General features: G+C 45.7%; 2 non-coding genes across 2 annotated transcripts; both read right to left on the bottom strand.

The window, feature by feature from the left end:
* Positions 1 to 14,118: 14,118 nt before the first annotated feature.
* Positions 14,119 to 14,208, bottom strand: trnar-ucg (transfer RNA arginine (anticodon UCG)). Its single transcript is given in 2 exon segments — positions 14,119 to 14,154; positions 14,172 to 14,208. It is a non-coding gene; the product is annotated as a tRNA-Arg (tRNA).
* A 4,251-nt stretch (positions 14,209 to 18,459) lies between these two features.
* On the bottom strand, positions 18,460 to 18,549 carry trnar-ucg (transfer RNA arginine (anticodon UCG)). The gene is given in 2 exon segments: positions 18,460 to 18,495; positions 18,513 to 18,549. It is a non-coding gene; the product is annotated as a tRNA-Arg (tRNA).
* Positions 18,550 to 18,821: the final 272 nt, after the last annotated feature.

The following is an 18,821-nucleotide window of genomic DNA, read 5'->3' as shown; positions in this document are numbered from 1 at the left end:
ACCCTTTCCTGCTGGTGCGGCAGGTTAGATCAGACTTGGCAGTTGAAGGAAGCCTGAGACGTCCATCAGTGGAAAACACAGAGAGACAAGACACAGAGACGTGAGACATTGAAAGATAGCGTCTAGCGGTATGATTCTCGCACAGAAAAATCCATTGATTTAAAAGCGAGAGGCGAGGACCCAAATCCCGGATGAGCCCCCGCTCTTTAATCTAAAATCCCCAATTCCCTCAGTTTGGCGACGTTGCAGAAGATTTAAAACAATAACTGTCAAAAATTCCGCGATTTTATAATTAAAAGCGGGAATTCAGTCCCAGATGTGCAGAAACTGTGAGGTAAATATGTAAATCCGCTTGTTTACAGAAGACTGCTCCACATTTTCCACATTCTCAATCTGGGAGAGCGAACAGCACATATCTACAAGTCTGCCACGCACCCACAAAGCAGCACAAACTCACGGATTTAGAAACAGCTCATAGATGAAGAAGGAAAGATAAACACAACTAGAGAAACCTGCAAAACTGAAGTCAATGGGAACCAAGGGGAAAACTCTCCATTGGTTGGAATCATACCTAGCACAAAGGAAGTTGACTGTGGTTGTTGGAGGTCATTCATCTCAATCACATGACATCACTGCAGGAGTTCCTCAGGGCAGTGTCCTAGGCCAAAATATCTTCAGCGGTTTCATCAATGACCTTCCCTCCATCATAAGGTCAGAAGTGGGGATGACTGCACACTGTTCAGCACCATTCGAGACTCGTCAGATGCTGATGCAGTCTGTGTCCATATGCAGCAAGACCTGGACAACATTCAGACTTGGGCTGACAAGTGGCAAGTAACATTCGCACCACACAAGTGCCAGACAATGACCATCTCCAACAAGCGAGACTCTAACCATCTCCCCTTGACATTCAATGGCATTACCATCGCTTAATCCCCCACTATCAACATCCTGGAGGTTACCATTGATCAGAAACTGAATTGGACCAGCCATATAAATACTGTGGCTACAAGAGCAGGCCAGAGGCTGGCAATTCTGTGGCGAGTGTGTCACCTCCTGACTCCGCAAAGCCTTTCCACCATCTACAAGGCACAAGTCAGGAGTGTGATGGAATACTCTCCACTTGCCTGGATGAGTGCAGCTCCAACAACACTCAAGAAGCTGAACACCATTCAGGATAAAGCAGCCTGCTTGATTGGCACTCCATCCACCACCTTCAACATTCACTCCCTCCACCACCGGCGCACTGTGGCTGCAGTGTGTACCATCTACAAGGTGCACTGCAGCAACTCGCCAAAGCTCCTTCAACAGCTCCTTCCAAACCCGCGACCTCTACCACTTAGAAGGACAAGGGCAGCAGACGCATGGGAACATCACCACCTACAAGTTCCCCTCCAAGCCACACACCATACCGACTTGGAACTGTATCGCCGTTCCTTCACTGTCGCTGGGCCAAAATCCTGAAACTCCCTTCCTAACAGCATTGTGGGTGTACCTACACCACATGAACTGCAGCGGTTCAAGAAGACGGTCACCACCATCTCCTCAAGGGCAATTAGGGATGGGCTCTAAATGCAGGCCTAGCCAGCCACCGACGTCCACATCCCATCAATGATTTAATTTTTTTTTTTTAAACATTTAACACAGTAACGAGAAGGATGGCATCCCAACCCACGCGTGCAGCACGCAATGGATTAGCAGTCCGTCGCCTTAGCCTCTCGGCCACCTCGTCTCACCGATGCACTGCTCTCAGACATTCCATTTCCTGCTTTTTGCATCTAAGTAGGATACCCTGAAAGAAAGTCAACTTCACCGCTTATCCTGCCCGTGCACACAGATCTGCAATGCTGAAAATGTACAATTAGCTTAATGTAAGCAAAAGGCCTTCCGTTGCTTCAGGTGATGGACTGTCAATAATGGTCAGTTTGAAGCCAGATTCAGAACAGAAAAAGTGTCGCCCAGATAATTAAACAACCGTGGCAGGACGCGAACCTGCACTTTTCTGATAACTGAAAAATTCGCAACCGAAGTCAGAAGCATTATCGATTAGTCTATGCGGCCGCTGATGCTGCTGAATCTCTTTATATGGGGTGAATTGTGAGCAGGTTCAAGGCAACTGCTCGAAAAAATAAGTGGATTGAGGAAAAGATAATAATATTTCAACTGAATAAACAGGTCCTCTGCGAACTGGATTCGTACCAGCGCAGTGAAACTCAATGCAAATGAGAGGATGACATCGGCGGCTCATTGGTCTAGGGGTATGATTGTCGCTTTGGGCTTTTGACGATTTAAAATGCGAGAGGTCCCGGGTTCAAACTCTGAACGAGCCCTGACACATTTTGTTAAACTCAAAAACTCGGTCATCAAAGCTGAAATCGCTCTACTTCTAAAAAAAAACGGCATGATCCGGGACTGTGAGCACTCCCGGTTTAAACATACCCAGAATGATTCGCAACTGATCGCGACCCCGCCCATTATAGACAGGCCTGATTTGCAATGCTTATGAAATTGATGGCACCATAAATCGTGCTGTTTCTATAACGATACCCGGTTTATTCTTGGATGCCAAGTTGAAAGTTTACTCCATTATCATTTTTCCCTTTATCTCCGTCATTTTACTGCAGCCAAATTAACTGAGTTTAGTTGACAGCCGTGGCTCAGCGGCAGCAAACTCAAGCCCCACTCCAGAACTTGAGCACATAATCCAGGCTGACACTCCAGTGCAGTACCGAGGGAGTGCTGCACTGTCAGCAGTGCCGTCTTTCTATTAAGACATTAAACTGGGGCTTCAGATCCCATGAGAGAATGCTGAAAAGAACGAGGATTTCTCGCGCATTATTTATCTCTCAACCAAAGACAGTAAAACAGAAAATCGCGTCATTAAGTTTGATAAATATTTTTGAAATTGAATTGCCCCCAAAGGAGAAATTTATTTTTCTGCTCCCTAATCATTTGCCTCTGTTGCCGCTAGTCTTTCATTCGATGCCAATCTCAGAAGAAGGAAGAGAGGGTTCTCAATCTCCGATTTGCAATCTCTGCTCCACCTTCATTCAAGGTGGTTGAGGAATTCCAGTGGAATGTTTTAATCTTAACAAGACATGAGCAATGCAGGGGCACAGACCAGCAACACCAGTGCAGCTTTCACAAAATTGCATTTTAAGTAAGATTCAGTGAAATGCTTGGAAAGTGCATCAGCATCAAACAGTTAACAGGAGGAGGAGGCTGCAAAAATATCCCCATCCTCAATGATGGTGGAGCCCAGCACGTGAGTGCAAAAGTCAAGGCTGTAGCATTTGCAACTAACTTCAGCCAGAAGTGCCGAGTGGATGATCCATCTCGGCCTCCTCCTGAGGGCCTCAGCATCACAGATGCCAGTCTTCAGCCCATTCAATTCACTCCACGTGATGTCAAGAAACGGCTGAAGATACTGGATACTGCAAAGGCTATGGGCCCTGACAACATTCCGGCAATAGTACGGAAGACTTGTGCTCCAGAATTAGCTGCACCCCGAGCCAAGCTGTTCCAGTACAGCTACAACACTGGTATCTACCCGGCAATGTGGAAAATTGTCCAAGTATGTCCTGTTTGCAAAAAGCAGGACAAATCTGACCCGGCCAATTACCGTCCCATCAGTCTACTCTCAATCATCAGCAAAGTGATGGAAGGTGTCGTCGACAGTGCTATCAAGCGGCACTTACTCAGCAATACCCTGCTGACTGACGCCCAGTTTGGGTTCCACCAGGGCCACTCGGCTCCTGACCTCATTACAGCCTTGGTCCAAACATGGACAAAAGAGCTAAACTCAAGAGGTGAGGTGAGAGTGACTGTCCTTGACATCAAGGCAGCATTTGATCGAGAGTGGCATCAAGGAGCCCTAGCAAAACTGTAGTCAATGGGAATCAAGGGGAAAACTCCCCATTGGTTGGAATCATACCTAGCACAAAGGAAGTTGGCTGTGGTTGTTGGAGGTCATTCATCTCAATCACATGACATCACTGCAGGAGTTCCTCAGGGCAGTGTCCTAGGCCTAACCATCTTCAGCTGCTTCATCATTGACCTTCCCTCCATCATAAGGTCAGAAGTGGGGATGTTCGCTGATGATTGCACACTGTTCAGCACCATTCGAGACTCGTCAGATACTGACGCAGTCCGTGTCCATATGCAGCAAGACCTGGACAACATTCAGACTTGGGCTGACAAGTGGCAAGTAACATTCGCACCACACAAGTGCCAGGCAATGACCATCTCCAACAAGCGAGACTCTAACCATCTCCCCTTGACATTCAATGGCATTACCATCGCTGAATCCCCTACTATGAACATCCTGGGGGTTACCATTGATCAGAAACTGAACTGGACCAGCCATATAAATACTGTGGCTACAAGAGCAGGCCAGAGGCTGGGAATTCTGTGGCGAGTGTCTCACCTCCTGACTCCCCAAAGCCTTTCCACCATCTACAAGGCACAAGTCAGGAGTGTGATGGAATACTCTCCAGTTGCCTGGATGAGTGCAGCTCCTACAACACTCAAGAAGCTCGACACCATGCAGGATAAAGCAGCCCGCTTGATTGGCACTCCATCCACCACCTTCAACATTCAATCCCTCCACCACCGGTGCACTGTGGCTGCAGTGTGTACCATCTGCAAGATGCACTGCATCAGCAAAGTGCATCAGCAAAGTGCATCAGCAACAAACATGTAACACAGTAATGACGATGATGGGATTCAAACCCACACGTGTAGCACGCAACGGATTAGCAGTCCATCGCCTTAACCTCTCGGCCACCTCGTCTCGCCGACGCATTGTTCTCAGACATTCCATTTCCTGCTTTTTGCATCTAAGTAGAAATATCCATCGGTGGCTCGTTGGTCTAGGTGTATGATTCTCGCTTTGGGCATTTGACGATTTGAAATGCGAGTGGTTCTGGGTTCAAATCCCGAACGAGCCCTGGCGCATTTAGTTAAACTCAACAACTCGGTCATCAAAGCTGAAATCGCTCTACTTCTTAAAAAAAAGGCATGATCCGAGATTGTGAGCTCTGCCATTTCAAACAGACACAGAATGATCCGGGACTGTGAGCACTCCCGGTTTAAACAGACCCAGAATGATTCGCAACTGTTAACGACCCCGCTCATTTTTGACAGGCCTGATTTGCAATGCTTATGAAATCGATGTCAACATTAATCTCGCTGTTTCTATAACAATGTCAGGTTTATTCTTGGACGCCAAGTTGAAAGTTTACTCCATTATCATTTTTCCCTTTATCTCCGTCATTTTACTCAAGCCAAATGAACTGAGTTTAGGTGTCAGCCGTGGCTCAGCGGTAGCATACTCAAGCCTCACTCCAGAGACTTGAGCACATAATCCAGGCTGACACTCCAGTGCAGTACTGAGGTAGTGCTGCAGTGTCGTCTTTCTAGGAAGACGTTAAACTGGGGCTTCAGATCCCATGAGAGAATGCTGAAAAGAACGAGGATTTCTCTCGCATTATTTATATCTCAACCAAAGAGAGTAAAACAGAAAATCTCGTCATTAAGTTTGATAAATATTTTTGAAATTAAATTGCCCCCAAAGGAGATATTTATGTTTCTGCTCCCTAATCATTTGCCTCTGTTGCCGCTAGTCTTTCATTCGGTGCCAATCTCAGAAGAAGGAAGGGAGGGTTCTCATTCTCCGATTCGCGGTCTCTGCTCCACCTTCGTTCAAGGTAGTTGAGGAATTCTAGTGGAATGTTTCAATTTTAACTAGATATGAGCAATGCAGGGGCACAGACCAGCAACACCAGTGCAGTTTTCACGAAATTGCATTTCACGGAAGATTCAGTGTTGATGCTTGGAAAGCAAAAGGCCTTCCGCTGCTTCAGTTGAGGGACTGTCCAAAACGGTCGGATTGAAGCTAGATTCAAAACATAAAAATTGCCGCCCAGTTAATTAAACGACCGCGGCAAGACTCGGACCTACAATCTTCTGATAACTGAAAAACTCGCAACCGAAGTCAGACGCCTTATCCATTAGGCCACGCGGCCACTGATATTGCTGAGCCTCTTTTTATGGGGAGAATTGTGAGCAGATTCAAGGAAACTGTTCTGAAAAAGAAGCGGATTGAGGAGAAGATAAACATTTTAACTGAATGAACAGGACTTCTGCGAGCTGGGTTTGCACCAGCGCAGGGAATCGCAATGCAACATGAAACAGAACATTGGCGGCTTGTTGGTGTAGGGGTATGATTTTCGCTTAGGGTAATTTTGTGGCTTAAAATGAAAGAGGTGCCGGGTTCAAATCCCGGACGAGCCCCGCCGCATTCAGTTAAACTCAACACATTGGTCATGAAAGCTGAAATCGCTCTACTTTTAAAAAAACTGAATGATCCGGGCCTGTGAGCACTGCCATTTTAAACAGACACAGAATGATCCGGGACTGTAAGCACTCCCGGTTCAAACAGACCCAGAGTGATTAACAACTGACCACGACCCATTCCATTCTAGACAGGCCTGATTTTCAATGCTTATGTAATTGATGGCAACATAAATCGGACTGTTTCTATAACAGGCGGCCGATTACAATGCCCGCTTTTCTGTTGGACGACAAATTGAAGGTTTACTCCATTATAATTTTTCCCTTTATCTCCGTCATTTCTCTCCAGCCAAATGAACTGAGTGTAGGTGTCAGCCGTGGCTCAGCGGCAGCAAAGTCAAGCACCACTCCCGAGACTTGAGCACATAATCCAGGCTGACACTCCAGTGCGCTACTGAGGTAGTGCTGCACTGTTGGTGCCTCCGTCTTTCTAATAAGACGTTAAACCGGGCCCTGCGATCCCATGAGAGTATGCCGAAAAGAACGAGGATGTCTCGCCCATTATTTATCTCTCAACCAAAGACACTAAAACAGAAAATCTCTTCATTAGGGTTGATCAATATTTTTGAAAATACATTGCCTCCTAAAGGAGAAATTTATGTTTCTGCTCCCTAATCATTTGCCTCTGGTCCCGCTACTCTTTCATTCTGTGACAATCTCAACAGAAGAAAGGAGGAGTTCGACAATCTCTGAATCGCGATCACTGCTCCACCTTCATTCAAGAATTTGAAGAATTGCAGTGGTCTCTTTTAATTTTAACAAGAAATGAGTAATGCATGGGGCACAGCCCAGGAGCACCAGGGCGATTCTGACGAAATTGCATTTGAAAGCTTAATTTAGGCAAGTTTCAGTTAAAAGCTCGGAAAGTGTACCAGCATCAAACGTAATAACGACGAGGATGGGATCCGAACTCTCACGTACAGATCGGCAAATGGGTAAACAGTCCATCGCCTTAGCCTGTCGGCCACCTCGTCTCCACCATACACTGCTCTCAGCCATGCCATTTCCTGCTTTTTGCATCTAAGCAGAAATACCCTGAAAGAAAGTCCACTTCACCGCTTATCCTACCCGTGCACACAGATCTACAATGTTGAAAATGTACAATCAGCTTAATGTAAGCAAAAGGCCTTCCGCTGCTTCAGTTGAGGGACTGTCAAAAACGGTCGGATTGAAGCTAGATTCGGAACAGAATAAGTGCCGCCCAGTTAATTAAACGACCGCGGCAGAACTCGAACCTGCAATCTTCTGATAACTGAAAAACTCGCAACCGAAGTCAGACGCCTTATCCATTAGGCCACGCGGCCGCCGATACTGTTGAGCCTTTTTTTATGGGGAGAATTGTGAGCAGATTCAAGGAAACTGCTCGCAAAAAGAAGCGGATTGAGGAAAAGATAAACATTTTAACTGAATGAACAGGACTTCTGTGAGCTGGGTTTGTACCAGCGCAGGGAATCGCAATGCAACTTGCAGCAAATCATCGGCGGCTCGTTGGTCTAGGGGTATGATTCTCGCTTAGAAAATTTCTGTGGCTTAAAATGCGAGAGGTCCCGGGTTCAAATCCCAGACGAGCCCCGCCGCATTTAGTTAAACTCAACACCTTGGTGATGAAAACTGAAATCGCTCTTCTTCAAAAAAAACGGAATGATCCGGGGCTGTAGTGTCCGTGTGCAGATAAAGACACAGAAGACAGGAGTTGGTACATAGGTATTTACAAAGCAAGTCTGCGGGGGGGGTTCTAAATGATATACACAATACACAGGCTAATATAGCCCAAGTGGCAATTACCGGCATTATGCACACCTGGGGCTCTTAGAGGCACATACACCATAATTGCTCTTAAAGGCACATACACCACAATTCCTCCCCTTCTAGCTAACTAGTACATCATATTTTAAGTAATTATTAATTACATGTTATATGCAAAATAATATACATTGCTCTATTAATTAATTATAAGTTAGTCTCTCAGGAGGCTTCCTGACTCAGTCCGGATAATGCCTCGGGGGTGCAGTAGTTTCTGGTGGTGTCGTAGGTTCTTCTGGCAAGGCTGATTCGGCTTGAAGGCCAGTGTCGGGTTCATCGGGCTCCAGTATCACCGGATCGGAGGTAGATATGGGTATCTCTACTTCATCGTTAGATGTATAGAGTGGTGGTGTAGGTTGTCCCTTTTCGGATGACTTGATGATTTGGTCAGCATGGCGCCTTATTATGCTGCCTCCGATGTCCACGGTATACATCAGTGGTCCTAATTGTGTGCAGATAGTTCCAGGCTGCCATTTCTCGGTACGGTAGTCCCGGTCCAAAACCGGTTAGCCTATCTGGAAGGCCCTAGTTGGCCTTTCATTCATGCCCTGAAACTGCCGGTTCTCCACGTCCCTTCGGATGTTGGGCTTGACCAAATCCAGCCGGCATCTTTGGTTTCTATTGTAGAACATCATGGCGGGAGTTTGGTTAGTAACCATATGCGTTGCATTCCTATATGCAAGTAAGAAGTTATCCACCTTGTGCTGAAGTTTTATGTCTTCATTACCCATGGCCTTGATGGCCTTGTTGAAGGTCTGGACAAAACTTTCAGCCAATCCATTGGTGGCGGGATGGTATGGGGCGGACGTGTAGTGCTTTACCCCATTGTTCTTTAAGACTTTCGGAATTCTTCGGACACAAATTGCGGTCCATTATCAGAACAAATCTGCTCCGGCAGCCCATTCCTGGCAAATATGGTCCTTAATACTGTGATGGTTTTTTCCGTGGTGGTGGAGGACATCTTTATTACCTCCGGCCACTTGGAGTGTGCATCAACTGCGATTAAGAACATTGAGTCCATAAATGGACCAGCAAAGTCGATGTGCACCCTTTGCCAGGGAGATGAGGGCCACTCCCATGGATGTAGAGGGGCCTGTGGCAGAGCATTTTGGACCTTCTGGCATCCTAGGCAGCTCGTGGTCATGTCTTCGATGTCTCCATCGATACCTGGCCACCATACAAACGCCCTAGCTAGGTTCTTCATTTTCACTCCACCCAGATGCCCCTCGTGAAGCTCGTTTAGCGCTTTATCCTGGAGTTTGGGTGGAATCACCACTCTGGATCCACACATCAAGGTTCCTCGGCACACTGACAGCTGTTCTCTTCTTTGCGAGAATGCTGGCAACAGTGGTTCGCCATGTGCTGGCCATCCCTTCACTGATAAATCGTAGACCCGTGAGAGAGTAGGGTCATTTCTTGTCTCCCTTTCAATGGCAGAATTTGTCACCGGAAGACATTCCACGATGGTAGAGTGGAATATCTCTACTGGGTCTACTGTAGGTGCCTCTTCTATCGTTGGCAACGGTAGGCGTGATAAACCGTCAGCATTCCCATGCTGTTTTGACCCTTTGTATTCAATGTTGTATTGGTGTGTCCCTAGAAAAGGGACCACCTCTGTAGTCTTTGTGCCGTCAAAATGGGGACACCTTTTTTAGGGTTGAATATGGAGATGAGGGGTTGATGGTCAGTCAGCAAGGTAAATTTTTGTCCGTGTAGGTAATGGTTGAATTTCTTCACTCCCCATACCAGGCTGAGTGCTTCCCTGTCTATCTGGGCATAGTTACGCTCAGCTGAGTTCAATGAGCGTGACGCAAAAGCTATCGGCCGTTCCGAGCCATCAGGGAATCTATGGGACAATACCGCTCCTGTGCCATAAGGGGAAGCATCGCACGCCAGTCTGGTTGGTAGTGATGGGTTGTAATGAGCCAAAATTTTCTCGGATGTGATTAAGTCTTTACATTTATGGAAGGCACGTTTACAGTCTTCGTTCCATTTCCAAATCACTCCTGTCTGTAGAAGATCATTAAGAGGGTATAGAATAGTTGATAAGTTCGGTAAAAATTTATGATAGTAATTTATTAATCCCAGGAATGACCTTAATTGTGAAACATTTTCAGGTGCTGGGGCTTTTATAACTGCTTCAATTTTTTCAGGTGACTTATGCAACCCTTCCTTATTAATTATGTGGCCACAATATGATATCTGATTTTGGAAAAATTCGCACTTGGGGCGATTTGCTCGTAGGCCCCGTTCTTTCAGCCTAGTGAGCACCTGCTCCAAATTGGCAAGGTGCTCGTTGTCGTTTTCTCCTGTTATAAGGATGTCGTCTAGGTAGCATTGAGTCCCCGGAATCCCTTGCAGGACTTGCTCCATAGCTCTTTGCCAGATAGCTGGAGCTGATGCTGTTCCAAAAACCAGTCGATTGTACTGGTACAGGCCTTTGTGTGTGTTTATTGTGAGATATTTTTTAGAGGTCTCCTCAACCTCCATCTGTAGATATGCCTGTGCCAAGTCAGTTTTTGTGAAACGTTTCCCTCCGGATAGTGAGGCGAAAATATCTTCTATCCTCGGAAGAGGATACTGTACCGTGTGAAGGACCGGGTTTACAGTCACCTTAAAGTCCCCACAGATGCGAATTTTTTTCTGTTCCTCAGAGCTATTTTTCAATGTTTTTTTCATGACTGGAACGATGGGTGTTGCCCATTCGCTCCAATCTATTTTGGATAATATGCCTGCCTTTTCCAAATTCTTCAGCTCTGCCTCGACTGCCGGACGTATTGCATATGGCACCGGTCTTGCCTTAAAAAATTTTGGAATTGCTGTATCTTCCACTTTTATTGAGGCGGTGATGCCTTTCAAGTTCCTAGTTTCTCTTGAAACACTTCTTTGGCGTTGGCCAAGATATCTTTTAATCGTTCAGGTATGATGTCATCATTGTTTTTTTCCTTACTGGTCACTGTCAGTGCCTGAATGGAGTGCCAGTCTAAACGTATCTTCCTTATCCATTCACGTCCCAACAACGGTGGACCACCATCTTGTAGAATGTATAAATACAACTTTTGTATTTCTTTGCCATTGTATACCACAGGCACCCTAATTTTTCCTTTGGGGTAGACTTTCTGCCCCGTATATGTTTTTAAGACAATGGATGTGTCTTTTAGAGGTATATGCAAAAATAGCCTCTCGTAATCTCATCGATTTATTACGGTTAGAGCTGATCCTGTATCTAGCTCCATTTTAACTGGGGACCCTGCTATTGTGAGGGTAACCCAAATGGTTTGGTAATCCTCTTTGGCAAGTACATTATGTAATTTGAGACAGCTTAGTCTCTTGTTTCCGGAGTCGCTATCGCTATTCTGGTCTTCGGAGCTATTGTCCATCATCATTTGTACCTTCCTGTACTTTTCTTTGTTGATTTTTTGTTTTCTGTCAGTGGATCTTTTTTGTCCAGATTGGCATACCCGTGCAATGTGTCCAATCTTACCACATTGCCTGCATGCTTTGCCCTTGAACCAGCAGTCCCTCTGGTTATGGGTGGATCTGCCGCAGCAATAACATCTTCCGAACTCCTGTGTCATTTTATGGGTGCCGAAGTCCTGTGTCTCTTGTTGTATCTCTGCAGCTCCTTTTGCTGCTGCTTCGTATGATACAGCCATACTGAAAGCTTTGTCCAATGTTAAATCTTTTTCAGAAAGCAGTCTTTTTTGTGTTCCTTCACTTAAGAGACCGCAAACGAATTTGCCTCGAAGATAATCTGATAGCCCTGCTCCGAATTGGCAGTACTTTGATAGCTTTCTTAATTCGGTTAGGTAATCAGCGTTACTTTCATTCTTGTGTTGATTTCTCTTGAAGAACTTGAATCGTTCCGCTATCAGCAGCGGTGTTGGTTTTAAATGCTCCTGCAGGGTATCAACAATTTCTTTAAAAGTCTTGTCCTTTGGTTTGGCTGGAGTGATTAAATTTCGTAACAGCCTGTATGTCTTCGCGCCCATTAAGTTCAGAAGTACTGAAGCTTTTTTTTCATCTGTTATTCCATTTGCAGTGCAATAAACCTCTACTCTTTCCAGTTATGTGGTCCAATCTTCTATTTCGCCATCAAAAGCCTCAATATTACCAGATTTAGGCATTTCAGAAAAGATATGGCGCTTTCCGCGCTTTTTTTTTTCTCTCTGTAGCAACGATATGGCGCTTCCCGCGCTTTCCCGCCGCTGCTACCGATAACAACGCTGTTTTACTGTGGTTTCCGTTTATTCACTGTTGGAGACTCGTTCCCGACGGAGGTCTAAACGCTGACCTGCTTGCCGCGCCGGCCGTCTCGCGAGTGCACCCTCCCAGTCCGTTATTGCTTGCCTCCGATTTCGCTGCCTGTCTCAGCTGGAGAGCCCGCCGCTGGAACTCCAGCCTGACGCCCAGGAAGGATTAGCGCAGTACCTGTCACCAGCTTGGCCAGCTGGTGAAACCACAGTTTCTCTTACTTCCTTGAGTCTTCTGGACGCTGGAGGAATCGATGTCCTTGAGGTGCTGCCGAATTGCAGGTAAGTCCGTTTCCACTTCGTCACCACTGTAGTGTCCGTGTGTAGATAAAGACACTGAAGACAGGAGTTGGTTCATAGGTATTTACTAAGCAAGTCTGGGGGGGTGTTTCTAAAGGATATACACAATACACAGGCTTATATAGCCCAAGTGGCAATTACCGGCATTACGCACACCTGGGGCTCTTAAAGGCACAAACACCATAATTGCTCTTAAAGGCACATACACCACAGGGGCTGTGAGCTCTGCCATTTTAAACAGGCACAGAATGATCCGAGATTGTGAGCACTCCCGTTTTAAATAGACCCAGAGTGATTAACAACTGACCACGACCCATTCCATTATAGACTGGCCTGATTTTCAATGCTTATGAAATCGATGGCAACATAAATCGGACTGTTTCTATAACAGGCGGCCGATTATGATATCCGCTTTTCTGTTGGACGACAAATTGAAGGTTTACTCCATTAAAATTTTTCCCTTTATCTCCGTCATTTCTCTCCAGCCAAATGAACTGAGTGTAGGTGTCAGCCGTGGCTCAGCGGCAGCAAAGTCAAGCACCACTCCAGAGACCTGAGCAAATAATCCAGGCTGACACTCCAGTGCAGTACTGAGGAAGTGCTGCACTGTTGGTGCCTCCGTCTTTCTAGTAAGACGTTAAACCGGGCCCTCCGATCCCATGAGAGTATGCCGAAAAGAACGAGGATATCTCGCCCATTATTTATATCTCAACCAAAGACACTAAAACAGAAAATCTCATCATTAAGGTTGATAAATATTTTTGAAATTACATTGCCTCCTAAAGGAGAAATTTATGTTTCTGCTCCCTAATCATTTGGCTCTGGTCCCGCTACTCTTTCATTCGGTGACAATCTTAGCAGAAGAAAGGAGGAGTTCGACAATCTCCGAATCGCAATCACTGCTCCACCTTCATTCAAGAAGTTGAAGAATTGCAGTGGTCTCTTTTAATTTTAACCAGATATGATCAATGCATGGGGCACAGACCAGGAGCACCAGGGCGATTCTGACGAAATTACATTTGAAAGCTTATTTTAGGCAAGATTCAGTTAAATTCTCGGAAAGTGTACCAGTATCAAACGTAATAACGACGAGGATGGGATCTGAACCCTCGCGTATGGATCGGCAATAGATTAAGAGTCCATCGCCTTAACCTCTGGGCCACCTCGTCTCAACCACACAATGCTCTCAGCCATTCCATTTCCTGCTCTTTGCATCTAAGCAGAAATACCCTGAAGGAAAGTCCACTTCCCGCTTATCCTGCCCGTGCACACAGATCTACAATGTTGAAAATGTACAATCTGCTTAATGTAAGCAAAAGGCCTTCCGCTGCTTCAGTTGAGGGACTGTCAAAAATGGTCGGATTCAAGCTAGCTTCAAAACATAAAAATTGTTGCCCAGTTAATTAAACGACCGCGGCAGGACTCGAACCTGCAATCTTCTGATAACTGAGAGACTTGCAACCGAAGTCAGATGCCTTATCCATTAGGCCACGCGGCCGCCGATATCGCTGCGCCTCTTTTTATGGGGAGAATTGTGAGCAGATTCAAGGAAGCTGTTCGCAAATAGAAGCGGATTGAGGAGAAGATAAGCATTTTCACTGAATGAACAGAACTTCTGCGAGCTGGGTTTGCACCAGCGCAGGGAATCGCAATGCAACTTGCAGCAAAACATCAGCGGCTCGTTGGTCTAGGGGTATGATTCTTGCTTAGGAAATTTCTGTGGCTTAAAATGCAAGAGGTTCCGGGTTCTAAATCCCAGACGAGCCCCGCCGCATTTAGTTAAACTCAACACCTCGGCCATGAAAGCTGAAATCGCTCTACTTCAAAAAAAATGGAATGATCCGGGGCTGTGAGCTCTGCCATTTTAAACAGACACAGAATGATCCGGGATTGTGAGTACTCCCGTTTTAAATAGACCCAGAGTGATTAACAACTGACCACGACCCATTCCATTATAGACAGGCCTGATTTTCAATGCTTATGAAATCGATGGCAACATAAATCGGACTGTTTCTATAACAGGCGGCCGATTACGATGCCCGCTTTTCTGTTGGACGACAAATTGAAGGTTTACTCCATTATAATTTTTCCCTTTATCTCCGTCATTTCTCTCCAGCCAAATGAACTGAGTGTAGGTGTCAGCCGTGGCTCAGCGGCAGCAAAGTCAAGCACCACTCCACAGACTTGAGCACATAATCCAGGCTGACACTCCAGTGCGGTACTGAGGTAGTGCTGCACTGTTGGTGCCTCCGACTTTCTAGTAAGACGTTAAACCGGGTCCTCCAATCCCTTGAGAGTATGACGGAAAGAACGAGGATTTCTCGCCCATTATTTATGTTTCAACCAAAGACACTAAAACAGAAAATCTCTTCATTAGGGTTGATAAATATTTTTGAAATTACATTGCCTCCTAAAGGAGAAATTTATGTTTCTGCGCCCTAATCATTTGCCTCTGGTCCCTCTACTCTTTCATTCGGTGACAATCTCAGCAGAAGAAAGGAGGAGTTCGACAATCTCCGAATCGCGATCACTGCTCCAACTTCATTCAAGACAATTTGAAGAATTGCAGTGGTCTCTTTTAATTTTAACAAGATATGAGTAATGCATGGGGCACAGACCAGGAGGATTCTGACGAAATTGCATTTGAAAGCTTATTTTAGGCAAGATTCAGTTAAATGCTCGGAAAGTATACCAGTTTCAAACGTAAGTAACGACGAGGATGGGATCCGAATCCTCACGTACAGATCAGCAATGGGTAAACAGTCCATCGCCTTAGCCTGTCGGCCACCTCGTCTCCACCATACACTGCTCTCAGCCATTCCATTTCCTGCTTTTTGCATCTAAGCAGAAATACCCTGAAAGAAAGTCCACTTTGCCGCTTATCCTGCCCGTGCACACAGATCTACAATGTTGAAAATGTACAATCAGCTTAATGTAAGCAAAAGGCCTTCCGCTGCTTCAGTTGAGGGACTGTCAAAAATGGTCGGATTGAAGCTAGATTCAAAACGAACCTTGGATGACAAGGGATATACAAAAATGCATTAGGAAAAAAAGGGGGACTTCTGGCAGTTACAAAAGGCTAAAGACGGAGGAAGCCCTAGACCGTATAAAACGTGCAGGGGCATACTTAAAAAAGAAATTAGGAGGGCGAGGAGGGGCCATGAAATAACACTGGCGAGCAAAATAAAGGAAAATCCTAAGATGTTTTATAAGTATATTAAGGGCAAGAGGATAACCAGGGAAAGGGTAGGGCCCATTAGGGACCAAAGTGGTAATCTGTGTGTAGAGTCAGATGATGTAGGCGGGGTTTTAAATGAATTTTTTGCATCTGTGTTCACTATGGAGAAAGACGATGTAGACATAGAAATCGGGCAACGGGACTGTGACATACTTGAAAATATTAGCATCGAGAGGGAGGAGGTACTAGCGGTTTGATGGTCAAAGGTTGCTTTTGTGACTGGAAGCCTGTGTCCAGTGGGATACCTCAGGGATCGGTGCCTGGGTCCCTTGCTGTTTGTGATCTACATAAATATGATTCGGATGAGAATGTAAAAGGTATGATCAGTAAGTTCGCAGATGACACGAAAATTCGTGGGGTGTTAAATTGCAAGGAGGAAAGCCTCAGGCTACAGGACGATATAAACGGGTTGGTCAGATGGGCGGAAATGTGGCAAATGGAATTTAACCCTGAAAAGTGCGAGGTGATGCATTTTGGACGGACAAATAAGGCAAGGGAATACAGCATGAGTGGTAGGACCCTAGGAAGTACAGAGGGTCAGAGGGACCTTGGTGTACATGTACATAGATCCCTGAAGGCAGCGGAACAGGCAGATAAGGTGGTTAAAAAGGCATATGGGATACTTGCCTTCATTAGCCGAGGCATAGAATATAAGAGCAGGGAGGTTATGATGGAGCTGTACAAAACGCTGGTGAGGCCACAGCTGGATTACTGCGAGCAGTTCTGGTTGCCTCACTATAGGAAGGATGTGATTGCTTTGGAGAGGGTGCAGAGATGATTCACCAGGATGTTACCTGGGATGGAGCACCTCAGCTATGAAGAAAGACTAAACAGGCTGGGGTTGTTTTCCTTGGAGCAAAGAAGGCTGAGGGGGGATCTGATTGAGGTGTACAAAATGATGAGGGGCATAGATAGGGTAGATAAAGAGAATCTTTTCCCCTTAGTAGGGGGGTCAATAACAAGGGGGCATAGATTCAAGGTAAGGGGCAGGATGTTTAGAGGGGATTTGAGGAGGAACTTTTTCAGCGAGAGGGTGGTTGGAATCTGTAACTCACTGCCTGAAAGGGTGGTAGAGGCAGGAACCCTCATAACATTCAAGAAGCATTTGGATGAGCACTTGAAATGCCATTGCATACAAGGCTATGGACAAAATGCTGGAAAATGGGATTAGACTGGACAGGGATTGATGGACGGCGCAGACACGATGGGCCGAAGGGCCTCTTTCTGTGCTGTGTAAATCTATGACTCTATGACTATATGACCTCCGTCATGAATGCTGAAATCGCTCTACTTTTAAAAAAATGGAATGACCCGGGCCTCTGAGCTCTGCCATTTTAAACAGACACAGAATGATCCGGGACTGTGAGCACTCCCGGTTTAAACAGACCCAGAGTGATTAACAACTGACCACGACCCACTCCATTAAAGACAGGCCTGATTTTCAATGCTTATGAAATCGATGGCAACATAAATCGGACTGTTTCTATAACAGGCGGCCGATTACGATGCCCGCTTTTCTGGTGGATGACAAATTGAAGGTTTACTCCATTATAATTTTTCCCTTTATCTCCGTCATTTCACTCCAGCCAAATGAACTGAGTGCAGGTGTCAGCCGTGGCTCAGCGGCAGCAAAGTCAAGCACCACTCCACAGACTTGAGCACATAATCCAGGCTGACACTCCAGTGCGCTACTGAGGTAGTGCTGCACTGTTGGTGCCTCCGTCTTTCTAGTAAGACGTTAAACCGGGTCCTCCGATCCCTTGAGAGTATGCCGGAAAGAACGAGGATTTCTCGCCCATTATTTATATCTCAACCAAAGACACTAAAACAGAAAATCTCTTCATTAGGGTTGATAAATATTTTTGAAATTACATTGCCTCCTAAAGGAGAAATTTATGTTTCTGCTCCCTAATCATTTGCCTCTGGTCCCGCTACTCTTTCATTCGGTGACAATCTCAGCAGAAGAAAGGAGGAGTTCGACAATCTCCGAAACCCGATCACTGCTCCACCTTCATTCAAGAATTTGAAGAATTGCAGTGGTGTCTTTTAATTTTAACAAGATATGAGTAATGCATGTGGCACAGACCAGGAGCACCAGGGCGATCCTGACGAAATTGCATTTGAAAGCTTATTTTAGGCAAGGTTTAGTTAAATGCTCGGAAAGTACAGCAGTTTCAAACGTAATTAACGACGAGGGTGGGATCCTAACCCTCACATACAGGTCGGCAATGGATAAATAGTCCATCGCCTTAGCCTGTCGGCCACCTCGTCTCCACCATACACTGCTCTCAGCCATTCCATTTCCTGCTTTTTGCATCTAAGCAGAAATATCCTGAAAGAAAGTCCACTTCACCGCTTATCCTGCCCGTGCACACAGATCTACAATGTTGAAAATGTACAATCAGCTTAATGTAAGCAAAAGGCCTTCCGCTGCTTCAGTTGAGGGACTGTCAAAAATGGTCGGATTGAAGCTAGATTCAAAACATAAAAATTGTCGCCCAGTTAATTAAACGACCGCGGCAGGATTCGAACCTGCAATCTTCTGATAACTAAAACACTCGCAGCCGAAGTCAGACGCCTTATCCATTAGGCCACGCGGCCGCTGATGTTGGTAAGCTCATTTTTATGTGGAGAATTGTGAGCAGATTCAAGGAAACTGTTCGCAAAAACAAGCGGATTGAGGAGAGGATAAACATTATAACTGAATGAACAGGACTTCTGCGAGCTGGGTTTGCACCAGCGCAGGGAATCGCAATGCAACTTGAAGCAAAACATCAGCGGCTCCTTGGTCTATGGGTATGATTCTCGCTTAGAGAATTCTGTGGTTTAAAGTGTAGAGAGATTTCGGGTTCAAATCCCCGACGAGCCCCCCT

The sequence above is a fragment of the Somniosus microcephalus genome, unplaced genomic scaffold (assembly GCF_052327205.1).
Source record: "Somniosus microcephalus isolate GS21.2 unplaced genomic scaffold, FLI_Smic_1.0 unresolved_chr1, whole genome shotgun sequence".
Lineage (NCBI taxonomy): Eukaryota > Metazoa > Chordata > Chondrichthyes > Squaliformes > Somniosidae > Somniosus > Somniosus microcephalus.
The sequence above is the reverse complement of the archived record's forward strand: the minus strand, read 5'-3'. Positions and strand labels throughout refer to the sequence as shown.